This window comes from Stegodyphus dumicola, chromosome 12, assembly GCF_044657685.1.
Source record: "Stegodyphus dumicola isolate Sdum_Otavi_A_Nest chromosome 12, ASM4465768v1".
NCBI classification, from domain to species: domain Eukaryota; kingdom Metazoa; phylum Arthropoda; class Arachnida; order Araneae; family Eresidae; genus Stegodyphus; species Stegodyphus dumicola.
The window spans coordinates 24086551-24100523 of NC_140779.1; the positions used below are offsets into that span (position 1 = coordinate 24086551).

The 13973-nt window shown below is 38.7% G+C and overlaps 1 pseudogene; it reads left to right on the forward strand.

Annotated features, from left to right (window-relative positions):
- Positions 1–12906: 12906 nt before the first annotated feature.
- Positions 12907–13000, forward strand: LOC118180837 (U2 spliceosomal RNA; annotated as a pseudogene).
- The last annotated feature ends 973 nt before the right edge of the window (positions 13001–13973 follow it).

Here is a 13973-nt window from a genome sequence, read left to right on the forward strand (position 1 = left end):
AGAGCCATCAAATTTTGAATAACGTAGTCCTCCAACCGAACATGGGAAGCCCGAATTTGGAAACTGTTTTATTATCTATTTCATGTTTTGTAACACTTTAACGAATTTTTGATTAACAAACTCAACGATTTCAAAGTGAGCGATGGCAACATTGTACGTAAAGAAAGATTTTATTTCTAGCGCGAGAGACTTTTGTATCAGATATTCTAATATGCTGTTTTAAAATATTTTCCAATATTGCTGTTCAGTTGAATTTTATGTGTTTTAAGTGCGAAGAACATGGTATTTAATCAATAAAGGCAGCTCATAAAACTTTAAAAATAAGTTTTTTTGTATGTGTAATATAAAATCTGAAAGCTTTCAATTTTTCTTAAAAATTATTATTATTTTCTTTGCTATGTGGGATATTATTTCTCAAATGCAATCTTAAATCAATAAAATTCGAAATGAAATTGGGAAAAAGAAGACAGAAAAAGAAACCATAAAACTCCGTGACATAAAAAAGAGTGGAAACCTCCATTACACGTCTTGCATTTTATATATCCTTCAGTCCTCTGTAGCTTATTGCTTATGGCCATTCTCATGAACTATGAGCTGCCTTATCACAACGTCTTCAGAGTAATGATTCCATGCGTAGGTTCATAGCACTTTGGCTGCGTTTTAATGAGAATCAAAAGCCAATAGAATGGCTGCAATTTCAGTAAATCTAGGTGGTTAGGACAAGCAAGTTATGAAGGCGTTGTAAGTGCGAAAGAAGCAGGAAAAAATTCGCCACTTACTACTAATCAACAACCGGTTGTAAACCTCGGATGGCAACAACTTTTTTCAGACTCCCACCGTAATCTGATAAAATTACTAGTTTTCTTTCTTCATTTTAAACCTATTATCACCTTGATCTCACGCGAAGGTAAAATTGGTTAAAATTGTTGCAGGCTATCATCATGAAAATAGCCTCCGCCACATTATTTTTAAGCCTCCTTTTGTAAATTTCGGGAAGAGGTGATTAGTACCAAATTATATAATAGAAAATTTTCCGGCAGATTCTTATACAGACATAAAATTATACAGACATTTAGCCCAAAGGAGCGTTAGCTCAGAAGCTATCCAATTCCGAATAGCGTAATCCTTCACCCGAATATGGGCATCTGGAAGCTCAAATTTGGAATTTATTTTATTATCTATTTGACATTTTGTAAAGCATTTGTGAGTTTTTGTTTAAAAAGCTCAATGATTTCAAAGCGAGCAATGGCAACACTGTACGAAAAAAAAAATTTTAATATCCAGCGCGCGAGACTGTGTATCGGAAATTCTAAAGATATGCTTATTTTAAAATTATTTTGCGATATCGCTTTTGAATTGAATTTTATGGTTTAACTGCGAAGAACATGATATTTAATAAATAAAGGAACACGCAAAACGTTAAAAAAACGCCCCTTTAGGCGTAATATAAAATCTGAAGGCGCGTTTTTTTTTGGGGGGGGGAGTTTTAGATTCCCTTTTTTAAAAATTTAATTCATTGATTTAGGAGGTTGAAGGTCTGGGAAAAAAATATTTATTTATTTATTTATTTTAATTTTCCTTAGGTACTTTTTATTTGGATTTACGCGGAAATCTAGTTAATTCGAAATATTGAAATTCCTTCAAGCACAGAGAGTCGATGCAACCGGTCAGAATTTAGGAGCCTCAAAATTTTCAGGATTTAAGGAATAACTGGACTCTGTCTTTACTTTAATTAGAACTCTGGTTAATCTTTAGGAGTTGTCAAGCTTACAAGGATTGCAAACTTCTTGATTTGAGATTCGTCCCAGCACAGAGAGTCGATTTAATTGATGTGGTTGCACCGGAAAGCATATTTCACAAGTGCACATTTGCGTAGCCACTGAGGGAGGGGTTTCGAAAATGGACCAATGAGCTTCTATTGCTCTTGTGTCGCTAAATCTTTGTGCATGTCAGGGTATGTTGCTTACGTTTTAATTTGCATTTGTTTCGCAGTTATAAATGTATGGCGTAATAGTAGAAAATCTCGTTGTGCTTTCAGTTTATGAGTTTATCTACACTCATGTCCATAAATTAAGGATAATGCAAAATCAGGCAAAGGAAGAGTTAGAAGCAAAACAAATTTAACTTATTTGTAAAGCTTATTTATTAAACAAAAGGTAAAGAGCAAAAAAAGATGCTATATGTTTGATATTACTAAAAAAAATAGCGATTTTTTCTCCCTGGAGCAAATTACACAGAAAACCTATTTACGAAAAAAAAATATATATATATATATATATATATATATATATTACATGGTTGGTATGATTGTTAATACATTGTGTCTCCCAGATGATGCAATACAGTCCGTACAACGGCTAGGAATGCTGAGTATCAAATTATCGATCTGATCTTGGGGGATATTACACCACTCGAAAAGCAATGCTCTCCGAAGTTCCGGTAGACATGTAGGAGGAGGTTGACGGGCTGCAATTCGTCGGCCAAGCATGTCCCACACGTGCTCTACTGGATTCAAGTCCGGTGAGAATGCTGGCCAATCCATACGGGTGATATCCTCCGATTGAAGGCATTCGCTTACGATGTTTACACGGTGAGGACGGGCGTTGTCATCCATAAACACAAATTGTGCGCCTATGGCGCCCCGAAACAAACGTGTATGTTGTTCTAGAATGACGTCTCGATAGACTTGGCTTGTCATAGTTCCAATTTGAACATGCAGGTCAGTTCTGGAACGCAGAATAATTCCACCCAAACGAGCACTCCTGCACCACCGTAACGGTGTCGTTCAAGAGATGTTTTCTTAGTGGTAACGGGTACCTGGAGCTCTCTAAATGAAAGTCCGGCGAGAATCAGACTGCAAGCTAAACCGGGACTCGTCGGAAAACATCACACAAGCCCACTGTTGCGGTGTCCACAATGCACGCTCTCTACTCCAGGCTAACCGCAGGCGACAGTGAGTTGCAGTAAATGGAACGCATCTGACAGGTCTACGAGCATATAGACCAATCTGCCCTAAGCGTCTGTACACGGTCTGCCTTGAAATTGTGGTACCAGTGGCTGAAGAGAGCTGACGAGACAGGTCTGAGGCTGTGCTCCGCCTGTTTCTTTTGCAGTAACTGCTAAATTCCGGTCCTCATTCGGCGTTGTAACGCTGGGGCGACCTGTACTCTAACGTCTACTCACATTACCATCATCTTGGAATCGTTGCCAAAGCCTGGAGATGACACTCTGGGCAATTCCACGTTCGTCTGATACTTCCAGTTGCTTACGCCCACATTCCAGACGGCCGATAATTCTACCACGTAAAAAATCATCCAAATGCGTCCTTTGTGTCATAACTATTCGATTATTGCACTGAAATGCTTATAAAGCGCCTGCGAACAATTTTACTTCTTTGCCAGTATTCCTTATATATCACTCTCTTTCACTCTCGTCACTGTGACGTACCATCGGTGTCATCTGGTTACTTCCTGAAATTTGCATATGATTCTTGAAGATGTGTGTAGTGATTTTACAGGTGATATATTTATTTTAGAGTTCGATTTCCACGTGATTCCGAATTATTCTTAATTTATGGACATGAGTGTAATTTCTGACATTTTACGCTTGCGATTTTTATCACGTATTAATATTTGAATTGATGTTCACGGCATATTATCGCTCTTTACATCGATTCATTCTATTTGATGAGTATTTCTTGTGTAGACAGTATATTTAAGAATAAGCAGTTATTAAATGTGAAATTTAACAAAGTGTATAGGAATGCAAAGTTCACTTTGAATAAAATTATGCATTGGCTACTATTATAGAACATCTTTTTCATACAGATTAGAATAAAAAGTGCTGACTTCTATTTACATATATAATTGGTGTAAATATTTTTGTCATATGCATAAATTTACATAAATATAGCATTTGGACTCAGATGTTTATCACACATTCCTTTCTTCACCTTATTTACCATTTATTAAGTAATATTTCACGTGGATATTTTTGCGGAGTATCCAACATATGTTTGTATGTACGTATTTCAAATTCTTTCAACAAGGCAGTGAAATCTTCACAATTGCTTATATTTGATCTAACTTCGCAATGAAAATTTCTAGAAGAAATCGGCTATGCTTTAATTATTTTGTACAGAAAATTGCGTGGCAAAATATTTTCAACCATCTTGCTTAAATCTTAAAGCACGCAAAAGGTCATGTGACATGACAAAAGTATTACTGGATGGCCACTGGTCGATCCTAGAAGCCACTCCCTCGGTGGCTACACAGATGTGCACTTGTGAAATATGCCACCGGGAACTGGGCAGACGTTAGGAGTCTTAAAGTTTAAATGAATGTCAGTAGCGTAGCTAGGGTGGGGCAAGGGAGGCATCTGAACCTGGGCGCAGCATCCAGGGGCCCCCAAACTGATGTTACGAAATTTTAGAATGAAATGTTTTCCAGAGTGAGTGGCTGTAGGTCTTATTCATTTAGTAATGTCTCCACGCGGAAAATAAATAAAATAAATGCTTATAATCACCAGAAGGTGCTTAATATGCAGCAGAATACAAAATAAATGTAATAACTACGGAATATGTCTAACAGTCATTATCGAGTGCTATTTGAAAACGAGCTTAAATGCTAGGATAGAATGAAACAAAATTTCTGTCGGAATCACCGAATACCACCAGATGAAGTATACAAGCACTGCTAGCGACGCTGATTGATTTCTACACATTCCTATTTCAATTTAATAAAAAATGATTATTAGATCTGAAGATTTGGATGATCGTACGTATGGAATGTGACAACATTTTCTCCCTTCTTTTTGCATGCCTTCTTGGTCTAATTGGAAGCACAGTCGACGCGTATTCGGGGAGGTCCTGAGCTCGAATCTCTGCTAGGTTATTGCACATTTTTTTCCATCTCCAGCAGCAAAAAAACCGTAATGACTCTACAAGTGGCGCCCGAACTAAAAGGTGGTAAACGATAATTGGTCATCACCAGGATTTGGCGATTGGGCTCCCTAATTCCCAGTCGCCCTTTGAAAAGGGGAAGTATATAATATACTGTTGCGTTTTTTTATTCTTCTGTTCTGACACCAGTTGTTGCGTTTTTCTTCCTTCACGTTTGTACGGGGTTCGTGTGGATTTAGAGTGAATAACGACGACACTTAATGTAGGATCGGAACACACTTTATTAGCCAGTATTGTCAGGACAGCTCCAAAACACGTTTTAAAGTCGTCGATGAAATACTATAAACACGCTGACACGATCAGCGACACAGTCTTCAAGTTATCAGGCTATCACGGTGGAAACAGCTTTCTGCAAAGCACCCGACTCTGCTTTCCGAAGTACAACTCCCGACTCTGCTTGGTCGTTCTCGGAACTCCACGTACTCTCGAGACTCTTCACGCTACAACTCGCGATGCACTCGACGACACACAGAGCACGGCTCCCGACTCTTCCGTTCAGTCGTTCCCGGAGCTCAACACGCTCTCTCGACGGTGCACTAACCGCGATACACTAACAGACTCCTTCGGTGCACTCGACGACCCACTCGGCACTCGCTGCCCGGCTGTCAACTCATCTACTCCAGGGATTGACTCGCTAGAAGAGACACACTCACTGAGACACACTAACTGACTGCGGACCAGCAGGGTTTATATAGATTTCGGCTTGTGTTCGAGAACATTCTGGGTTAAACCGGTAAGAATTCGTTCCAGAAGGTTCTCTATCCGTCCATGGCACATCGCCAATTTTGTCGCCAAATGGGCGATTTCTCGCCAAATGTGGCAACCCTGCTTCCCTTTTCTATTTTATGGCAACCCTAAAACTGCTTTGCGGGGAAGCCATCTTACCGCGCCTGTACATTTCGTAACAATACTTTTTCTCTGCTTTCCGCATACCTTCATGGTGTAATTGGGAGCATACTAGACATATATTTGAGAGATCCAGGGTTTGAGTCCCGGATAAGCCACTGCACAGTTTTCACGGCTCCTCTTCCCCCCCAAAAGAAATACCACCTAATGACTCTACAAACTTATTTCCGCACTTTCTTTAAAAATTGAGAGAAGAGCCGACTTGAGAACAGTCCAACCAGTGCCACTATATCAGATGGGCGGAATTTCGGGACGATAAAACTTTTAGGGTTAAGTTAGGCACCGAGTGGCAAAAAGTCCAATGCTTTTGGGCCCAGGTTGAAAGAAAGTATTGTTTGTAGAAGTAGTATCACACGATGACTTCAAATTTTTAATTGAAAAAACGATCCACTGGAATGAAAACATAATTTATGTTTTCAGCATAATTGAAATAAAAGCTGTTTTAGAATAATTTAATTCCTTATAGAAAACACAGAACATATGAGAAGTTCAATGTGGCTGGAAGGCCATATACGGGGTTGCAGCTGGTTACAAATATGAAAGGTTTGTTTGCTACAATGATTGCTGCTGCTGCCAGTTATTTCTATGGTGGAAAAAAGGCAGAATTCCCCAAGGTGTTCACTATTGAGAACAAACAGCAGACAAGTATGTTAATTTATAAACATTAGACAAAATTTCCATCTGACTAGAATGAAAGAAGATCGCTGCTGCAAGAAAATCCTTCTGCCAATGTCCACGGGAAATAGACCTCGGGGCACAACCCCCACCCTCGCGCGCTAAGATGGATTGATTGTGTCTAAAAAGATCTTTAAAAGTTTAAAGGTTAAAAAATGTAAAACAGTTGCCAAATGTAGAAAAGGCCAGAGCCCACCCAGGGCTGTTGAACCATTGAAGAAGTAGAAGAAGATAAAATTTCAGTTTCAGGCGTAGAGTTTTCAAGCTAACTTTCAATATATGTTATTTTTATTATATAAAGAAGGCCTAAAAGTGCAAGTTTTGTATCCTCAAAGCGACATTTAAAAGCACAACTTTTCATCAGAACTGGAAATTACTCTACTTTCATTAGCTGCTTTTGCCTTATTGATGAAAGCAAAGATTTTAGTCCGAAATAAGTTTTTTTTTTTTTTTTTTTTTTGGTTCTCCAATGTGTATTTTTTCCTCATCCGAATATTATTATCTTTTTGAACAAAGCGGTAATTAGGCTTTCATCTCTCTTCTTTCATTCCATTCGAGACTTTTCTTTCATTTCAGTTTGGAAACTGCAGATGTTTGAAAGCGGATCGGTTGCTGAAGCAAACAAACAAAAGAACGAATGATTACCCTTTATATCTCCGCCTTTTATATTTCCCAAAAGCGAAGATTTAATCTGTTCTGCGAAAAATATAGGCTTTACCTTTCGAATAAAATCGCCTTTATCTGTTTATATTCCTCCGCTGTAGAGAGTCAGTGACCCATCGACAGAAAAGACACGGGCCGATATTCTTTCTCATGCAGAAAACTAATTATTCTTTTCTTAAACGTAAATTGAAGTAGCATGTTTTTTTGACCTAAAAACAACGATGCCGCATTTCGCGGGAAAAAATGCATTTTCTATGTCTTAAAAAAAAATAAAATCTTAAAAAAAAAGTCTTATTTTAATTACGAGAAAGACAATGAAGAATCGGTCACATTTCTTTTACCTTTTGCAAAAGAAATTAAAATACTGTTTCAAAAAACATGTGGCTGATACATATGCACAAATGGAACGCCAAAAACTAATTTGGCACGAAAATTTTTAAAAAATCAAATCAGATTTCAGATTTTATATTACGGTCTAAAGGGCGTCTTTTTAACAATGTGTGTTTTATCTTTATTTATTAAATATGTTCTTCGGACTTAACCCACATAAAATTCAATTCAACAGCAATCCCACAAGATATTTAAAAACAGCATATCTTTGGAATTTCCGACAGACAATCTCGCGCTCTGAAGATATAAAAGTTTTTTTCCATACAGTATTGCCAATGCTCGCTTTAAAATCGTTGAGTTTGCTAATCAGAAATTGGTTAACCCTTTCCGGCACGCTACCTTTCAAAGTCGGAGTTTTGATTTAAAAAAAAAGGTAGGCAGTCTAATTAGGCCTAGAGGAGTACACAAGTAAAATTTTGTGAAGATAGCACTTATCGTTTTAATTCTTTAGGTGTGCCCAAAGTGGCACACTGATTGAATAGAGCTTCGAAAAGAGTGCTGAAACGAGCATTGTTGTCAATGAACTGACCGATGAGATGCGGAGAAACAAAGAATACAGACTCTCAGTTGTCCTAGATTATCGGTGACCCCGGTCTGGGCACACCTAGGGTTCGCCGTTTCATTTTAGGTAAGATTTCAAGGTAACAATTTAAAGCTAATATAGAATAAGGAGATTAGCGTACAGCCAAAAAAAATAACATAGAAATTTCTTTTCAAACAATCCTTTTTATACCCTAAAACAAAATCTGGAAGATTTCTTTGAAAAATGAGGGTCTTAAAAAACTAACCATGGCTAAAATATATGGATTGGTTTGTGTTCAGCTGCCATCTACTATAAATAAAGAAGGTTCAGAGTAACCTATAGTGACCTATAAATCCTTTTTCATTCAATTTTTCTATGCGTACAGAAGGAAATTTTTAGGTGTGTCCAGACCGGATACACTGTGCCGCAAAGGGTTAAGTTATAGAAAATATGAAACAGATAATAAAACAAATTCGAAATTCAAAATTCGGGCTTCCAGATGCCCGTGTTCGGATAGAGGATTGCGTTATTCAAAATTGGATGACTCTAGGTACCGTCGTTTTTTCACAATGCCAGAAACATACATAAATTCATGCAGATTCCTTGCTATTTAATTTCTTTAAATATAATACAGAACGATAACATTTGGTGGCAACAATTTAAAAAGTGTTTCGCCGTTTATAGTGAAACTCCACAAAATATCGTTTTAGGATTAATAGCGCTTTTGGGCTAGCGCCTCTTTGGACTAAAAACAGAAATATCAACTTAAACACAGTAGTATCTATCTATAACTTAGACAAAGTATATTAATAAGTAGGTTCTTTATCCGCTTTCATTTATTTTGTCAATGATGCAAAAAGTGTCGTGTAACTTTTTTTTAACATTTAAGTAATTTGTGAAAATTATGTTAGTGCATATACCTATGTTTGGTTTTACTGGAGATGAGAATTTGTTTCTTTTGCCGTACAGACGGTATAGTGATTAGCGGGGGGCCTACTGCAGTACCGAAGGGCTCGGGTTCGAATCTCGATAAAGGCATAGACGCTTGTAAATGTATGGTTTCGTGCGGCATGAAGGCACTCTAAATATGCTGCGAGCCGAAAGACCTATGAAGAAGTTGATGGTAGGGGATGAGGGGGTGGAAGACCTTTGAACTTGTTCTTCCTGGGATGCTCTCTATCAAAATTGGGGGGCGGAACTGAGCGAAGTCGTTCTGTCGCCAGTATGGTGCTCAAGGCTCTTGCCAACCACAGGCGCAGTCTAGCACCCCTTGCCACAACGAATTTCGTGGACTTACTGTCAGAGAAGTGAGAAACACTCCACAGTTCATCAACTCTACAGAGGTGTAGAATTCATCTCTCAAGGACTCCAGGAACGCCAGACTACAGGTGCCATCTTCCTCGATGTAGCTAAAGCCTTTGATCGTGTTTGGCTGGAGGGCCTCATGTACAAAATCATCACCCTGGGTTTTTCAGAGTACATCACAACCATCATTTACTCCTATCTTAAGGATAGACACTTTATCGTTCGCGTAAACAACACACACTCTACCGCACAGGCTATCAGGGCCGGCGTCCCGCAAGGGAGCCTCCTTGAGCCCATATACTATAATATCTACACGAACGATATTCCACAATCACCACACACCCCCTGGCAATGTATGCCGACGACACGGCAATTCTCTCAAAAAACGCATCTCCTGGTCCAGTTACACAAGCACTCCAATCACACATCCACACACTCGAGTCCTGGCTTAATGCCTGGAAATTTAAAATCAATGTGGACAAGTCTGAGGCCATCTGGTTCTCGAAAAGGACAACCATCGATTCATAAGACTGTATAATCATGCATGATATCCCTATCCAGTGGACTAAGCAAGCCTAGGCATTACTTTAGATAGGCGACTCACATGGACCCTACACATTACACAGCTTATTGCCAAGTTCCGTGTCCTTACACTTACCCCCTTAATTGTCCGGAACTCTGTTCTCTCTATAGATAACAAATTGCTCATTTACAAAACCCTTTTGCGTTCCATACTTTCTTACGCCTGCCATGTTTGGGGATATACCAGCCTTACTAACATGAAGAGAATCCAAGTGCTACAAAATGTAACACTCAGACAAATGGCGAACTGCCCCTGGTTCATTAGAAACACGGCAGTTCACGAGGAATTAGAAATTCCCACCATCTCCACCTATATTGCACTGCTGGCAGAAATTTTTTTTTAAAACATTCCCAATGGGAATAATATTACCATACCAGTACTGCATTATGATTACAACACTGTAACACATAGTAAACGACCGCTTGCAGTCCTAAGATATCTGCAATAGTGTATCTCCTAATAGTATAATAACTCCTATACACTTTCCTTTACTTTTATGCATTGTTTTGGTGCTGTTTTCCTGATCTTATTGTATATACTGTACTTACTTTATTGTACATATTTTATTATTTCTCATGCTGTATACTTAATGTGCATTATGTAACCTGGTCACACAAAAGAACTCTAAAGATTCAGTGAGATTAGGCAATTTCTTTTTTTTTTTTTTTTTTTTCCCCACGTTCCTACACGACATTGCCATGCGTATTACCTCCGTCAAGGCTGCATTTGCCAGGGGTACTATCCGTCGGACTCATTCATCGTGCTTCCCCCAGTTTCCCATGGTTCTAAACTTCCTACATGTCTTCGTTTGTTGTCAGCAAATATTAGAAACTTCACATGTTAGAAAATCGGAAGAATTACGCCGGGATAGCGTCATAACGCGGGAAACCGACTAGCGATCAACTCATCGAGTTTGCCTGAGCCGACATGTGAGATAAGTAACAACAAGGGAAATTAGGGATTTGAATTGATGCAAGAAATTGGGATGAATGTTATATATGAAATCTTTTATGTACTATTGCGAGCGTAATGGATTGAATGCACAAGTCGATAAAAAGTCAATAAAATTTATTCTTCTTCCAAGAAATAAAACAAAATGCTGAAATTTCCTCGGAGATATTCGTACAATATCGCAATATCTCACAGTAGTTATATTTTAAACTAAAAAAACGTTTTACAGAACACAATTCAAAGCATAGAAAGCTTATCCGACCTCGTCTGAAATTCGCTACAGTCAACAACAAGAACTAAATAAACAACTACCAAACAACTGAATTGAGACGTTTTTCTTCGGCTTTTATAAACTTTTTAATCCTACACGAGAACATTCTGGTATTTTCTCGATTTTTCTGGATAGCAAAAGCGTACAATTACGAGATATCTATTTATTAAAATATCCTAAATGCGCGTGCTCTTGTATTTTAAATTTTCCGGGATAGCTTTTTCTTCAAAAAAGTCGCGTGCTGCATTGCACGGGAATATAAAATAGTTTTAATTACAAAGTCTACTAAAAATAGCTAAATAAATACAAAATCCATATAACAGTACTATAACATAATGTAATAGATTCCTATATCAAAGGTAATATAACTGAAAGTATCAAATAAAACTGTATGTATAGCAAGTGTTAGACGTATACACTGACTACCAATAAGTATTTGGACACCTATGCAAATGACGATATCTGCGGTCCCAAGGTACGCCACGGACTCCGTCGGTATATATCGTGTAGGAAACAGCATCGGCTTTAGTCGCACGCAAGATGCCTCGCAGTTCGGAGCTCTCTGATTTCGAGAAAGGTATAATTATCGGGTATCACAAATGGGGCCGATCCTTAAGGGACATATCTAGCGATCTGAAGTACCCAATATCGACAGTGGCCTATGTGATTAAGAAGTGGAAGGTGAGGGGTGATTGTCGGAATGTGCCCCGAGTCGGCAGACCGACGAAACTGGGGGATAGAGCGCGACGAGTGCTGTTCAGAAAAATTCGGAAGAACCGCACCCAACCGATAGCCCTCATCCGCGAGGAGTTTCAACAGGCATCCGGGAGTATTGTTTCAATGAATACCATCCGTAAGGAAGCACATCTGCTTGGTTTTCATGGTCTGCTGCTGCCCATAAGCCTTTGATCACAAAGTCCAACCGTGCTGCTCGGTTAATGTGGTGCAAAGCACATCGAAATTGGACCGTAGATCAGTGGAAACGGGTTCTTTGGAGTGACGAATCAAGGTTCATCCTTTACCTTTCGGATGGCAGGGTCTGGGTCTGGCGTCTACCTGGAGAACGTGTCCTGCCAGAATGTATTGGGCCAACAGTCAAGTTCGGCGGAGGGGGAATTATGGTCTGGGGGTGTTTCTCCTGGTATGGGCTGGGACCCTTGGTCCCCATTCATGGTAAGCTCAACTCCGATGCCTACAGCACTATTTTGGATGACAATGTGCTTCCTACGTTGTTACAGTTTTACGGGTTGGACCCCTGTTACTTTCAGGACGACAATGCCAGTTGTCATGTTTCGACGTTAACCAAGGCTTGGTATGGGGCCAATGGAGTTCATCGAATGGACTGGCCTGCCCAGAGTCCAGACCTGAACCCTATCGAGAACCTCTGGGACGAGTTGCATCGCCGAATTCAGGGCTGCACTACCCTTGCAAAATCGGTGAAGGAACTTCTATGCCTTCTTTTCTTTCTTTTCAGCGCAAAGGGGCGGTACCCCAGAAGGGCTATTGGTCTCAAAATGGCATGTTGTAGCGTTTGACTATAAACGGCAAATCACATATTTAAATTGTTGCCACCAAATATTATCGCCCTGCATTATATTTAAAGAAATTAAATAATGAAGAATCTGCATGATGTCTATGTATGTTTCTCGCATTGTGAAGAAATGATGGTACCTAAAGCTATCGCTTCTCGGCCTTTTGGCTAAGATCAAAAGTGTAGTACCTAAAGCTATCAAATTTTTGATAATATAATAATTTTGAATATTGTAATCCTTCACCCGAACATGGGCACCTAGAAATCCGAATTTTAAATTTCGAATTTTTTTTTTTTTATTGAGTATTTCATATTTTGTAAAATTTAACGAATTTTTGATTAACAAACTCAGTCATGTCAAAGCGAGCAATTGCAACACAATGCGAGAAAAAACATTTTTATCTGCAGCGCGCGAGATTGTCTGTCAGAAATTCTAAGGCTATACTGCTTTTAAACATTTTATTGTGCATTTAAAATTCTGTAAAACTTTAACGAATTTTTGATTAACAAACTTAACGATCTGAAAACTAGCAGTGGCCACATTGTACGAATAAACATTTTTATCTCCAGCACGCGACACTGTCTAACGGAAATTCTAAAGATATGCTGTGTTTAAATATGTCTGGCCCAAATGCTCTCGAATCGTGTATGTGTGTAAATGAGGGGGGGGAAGTAAGTCTCGAAACGGTATTTCCGTCGAATCGCTGTAAACAGTAGTATTATTTTTCAAACTGTTGCCATTAAATATTATCGGCGTGCATTGCATTTAAAGAAACTAAATAATTAAGAATTTACATGAATGTATGCATGTTTCTTCGCACTGTTGAAAAACAACGGTACGTAGTCATCAAATTTTGAATAAAGTAGTCCTCCATCCGAACATGGGCATCTCGAGCTCGAATTTGGAATTTATTTTATTGTCTATTTCATTTTTGTAAAACTTTAAGAATTTTGATAAAAAAAAACTGAACAGTGTCAAAGCGAGCAGTGGCTATGTTACGGTGAAACACTGAAATCTGGAGAATGTCGACTTTCACCGGTGAATGTCAACATTCACATAGTCTCTTGATGCATGTCCGCAATATTTTCCAAATACTCTTATTTCTGACTTAACCGGTCAATGTCAACATTCACCATGTACTAATGGTAAATGTTAAACATATAACAATATTATATTTTCTTCTCCGTAATTCAGTCGCGAATAAACGCACTTGA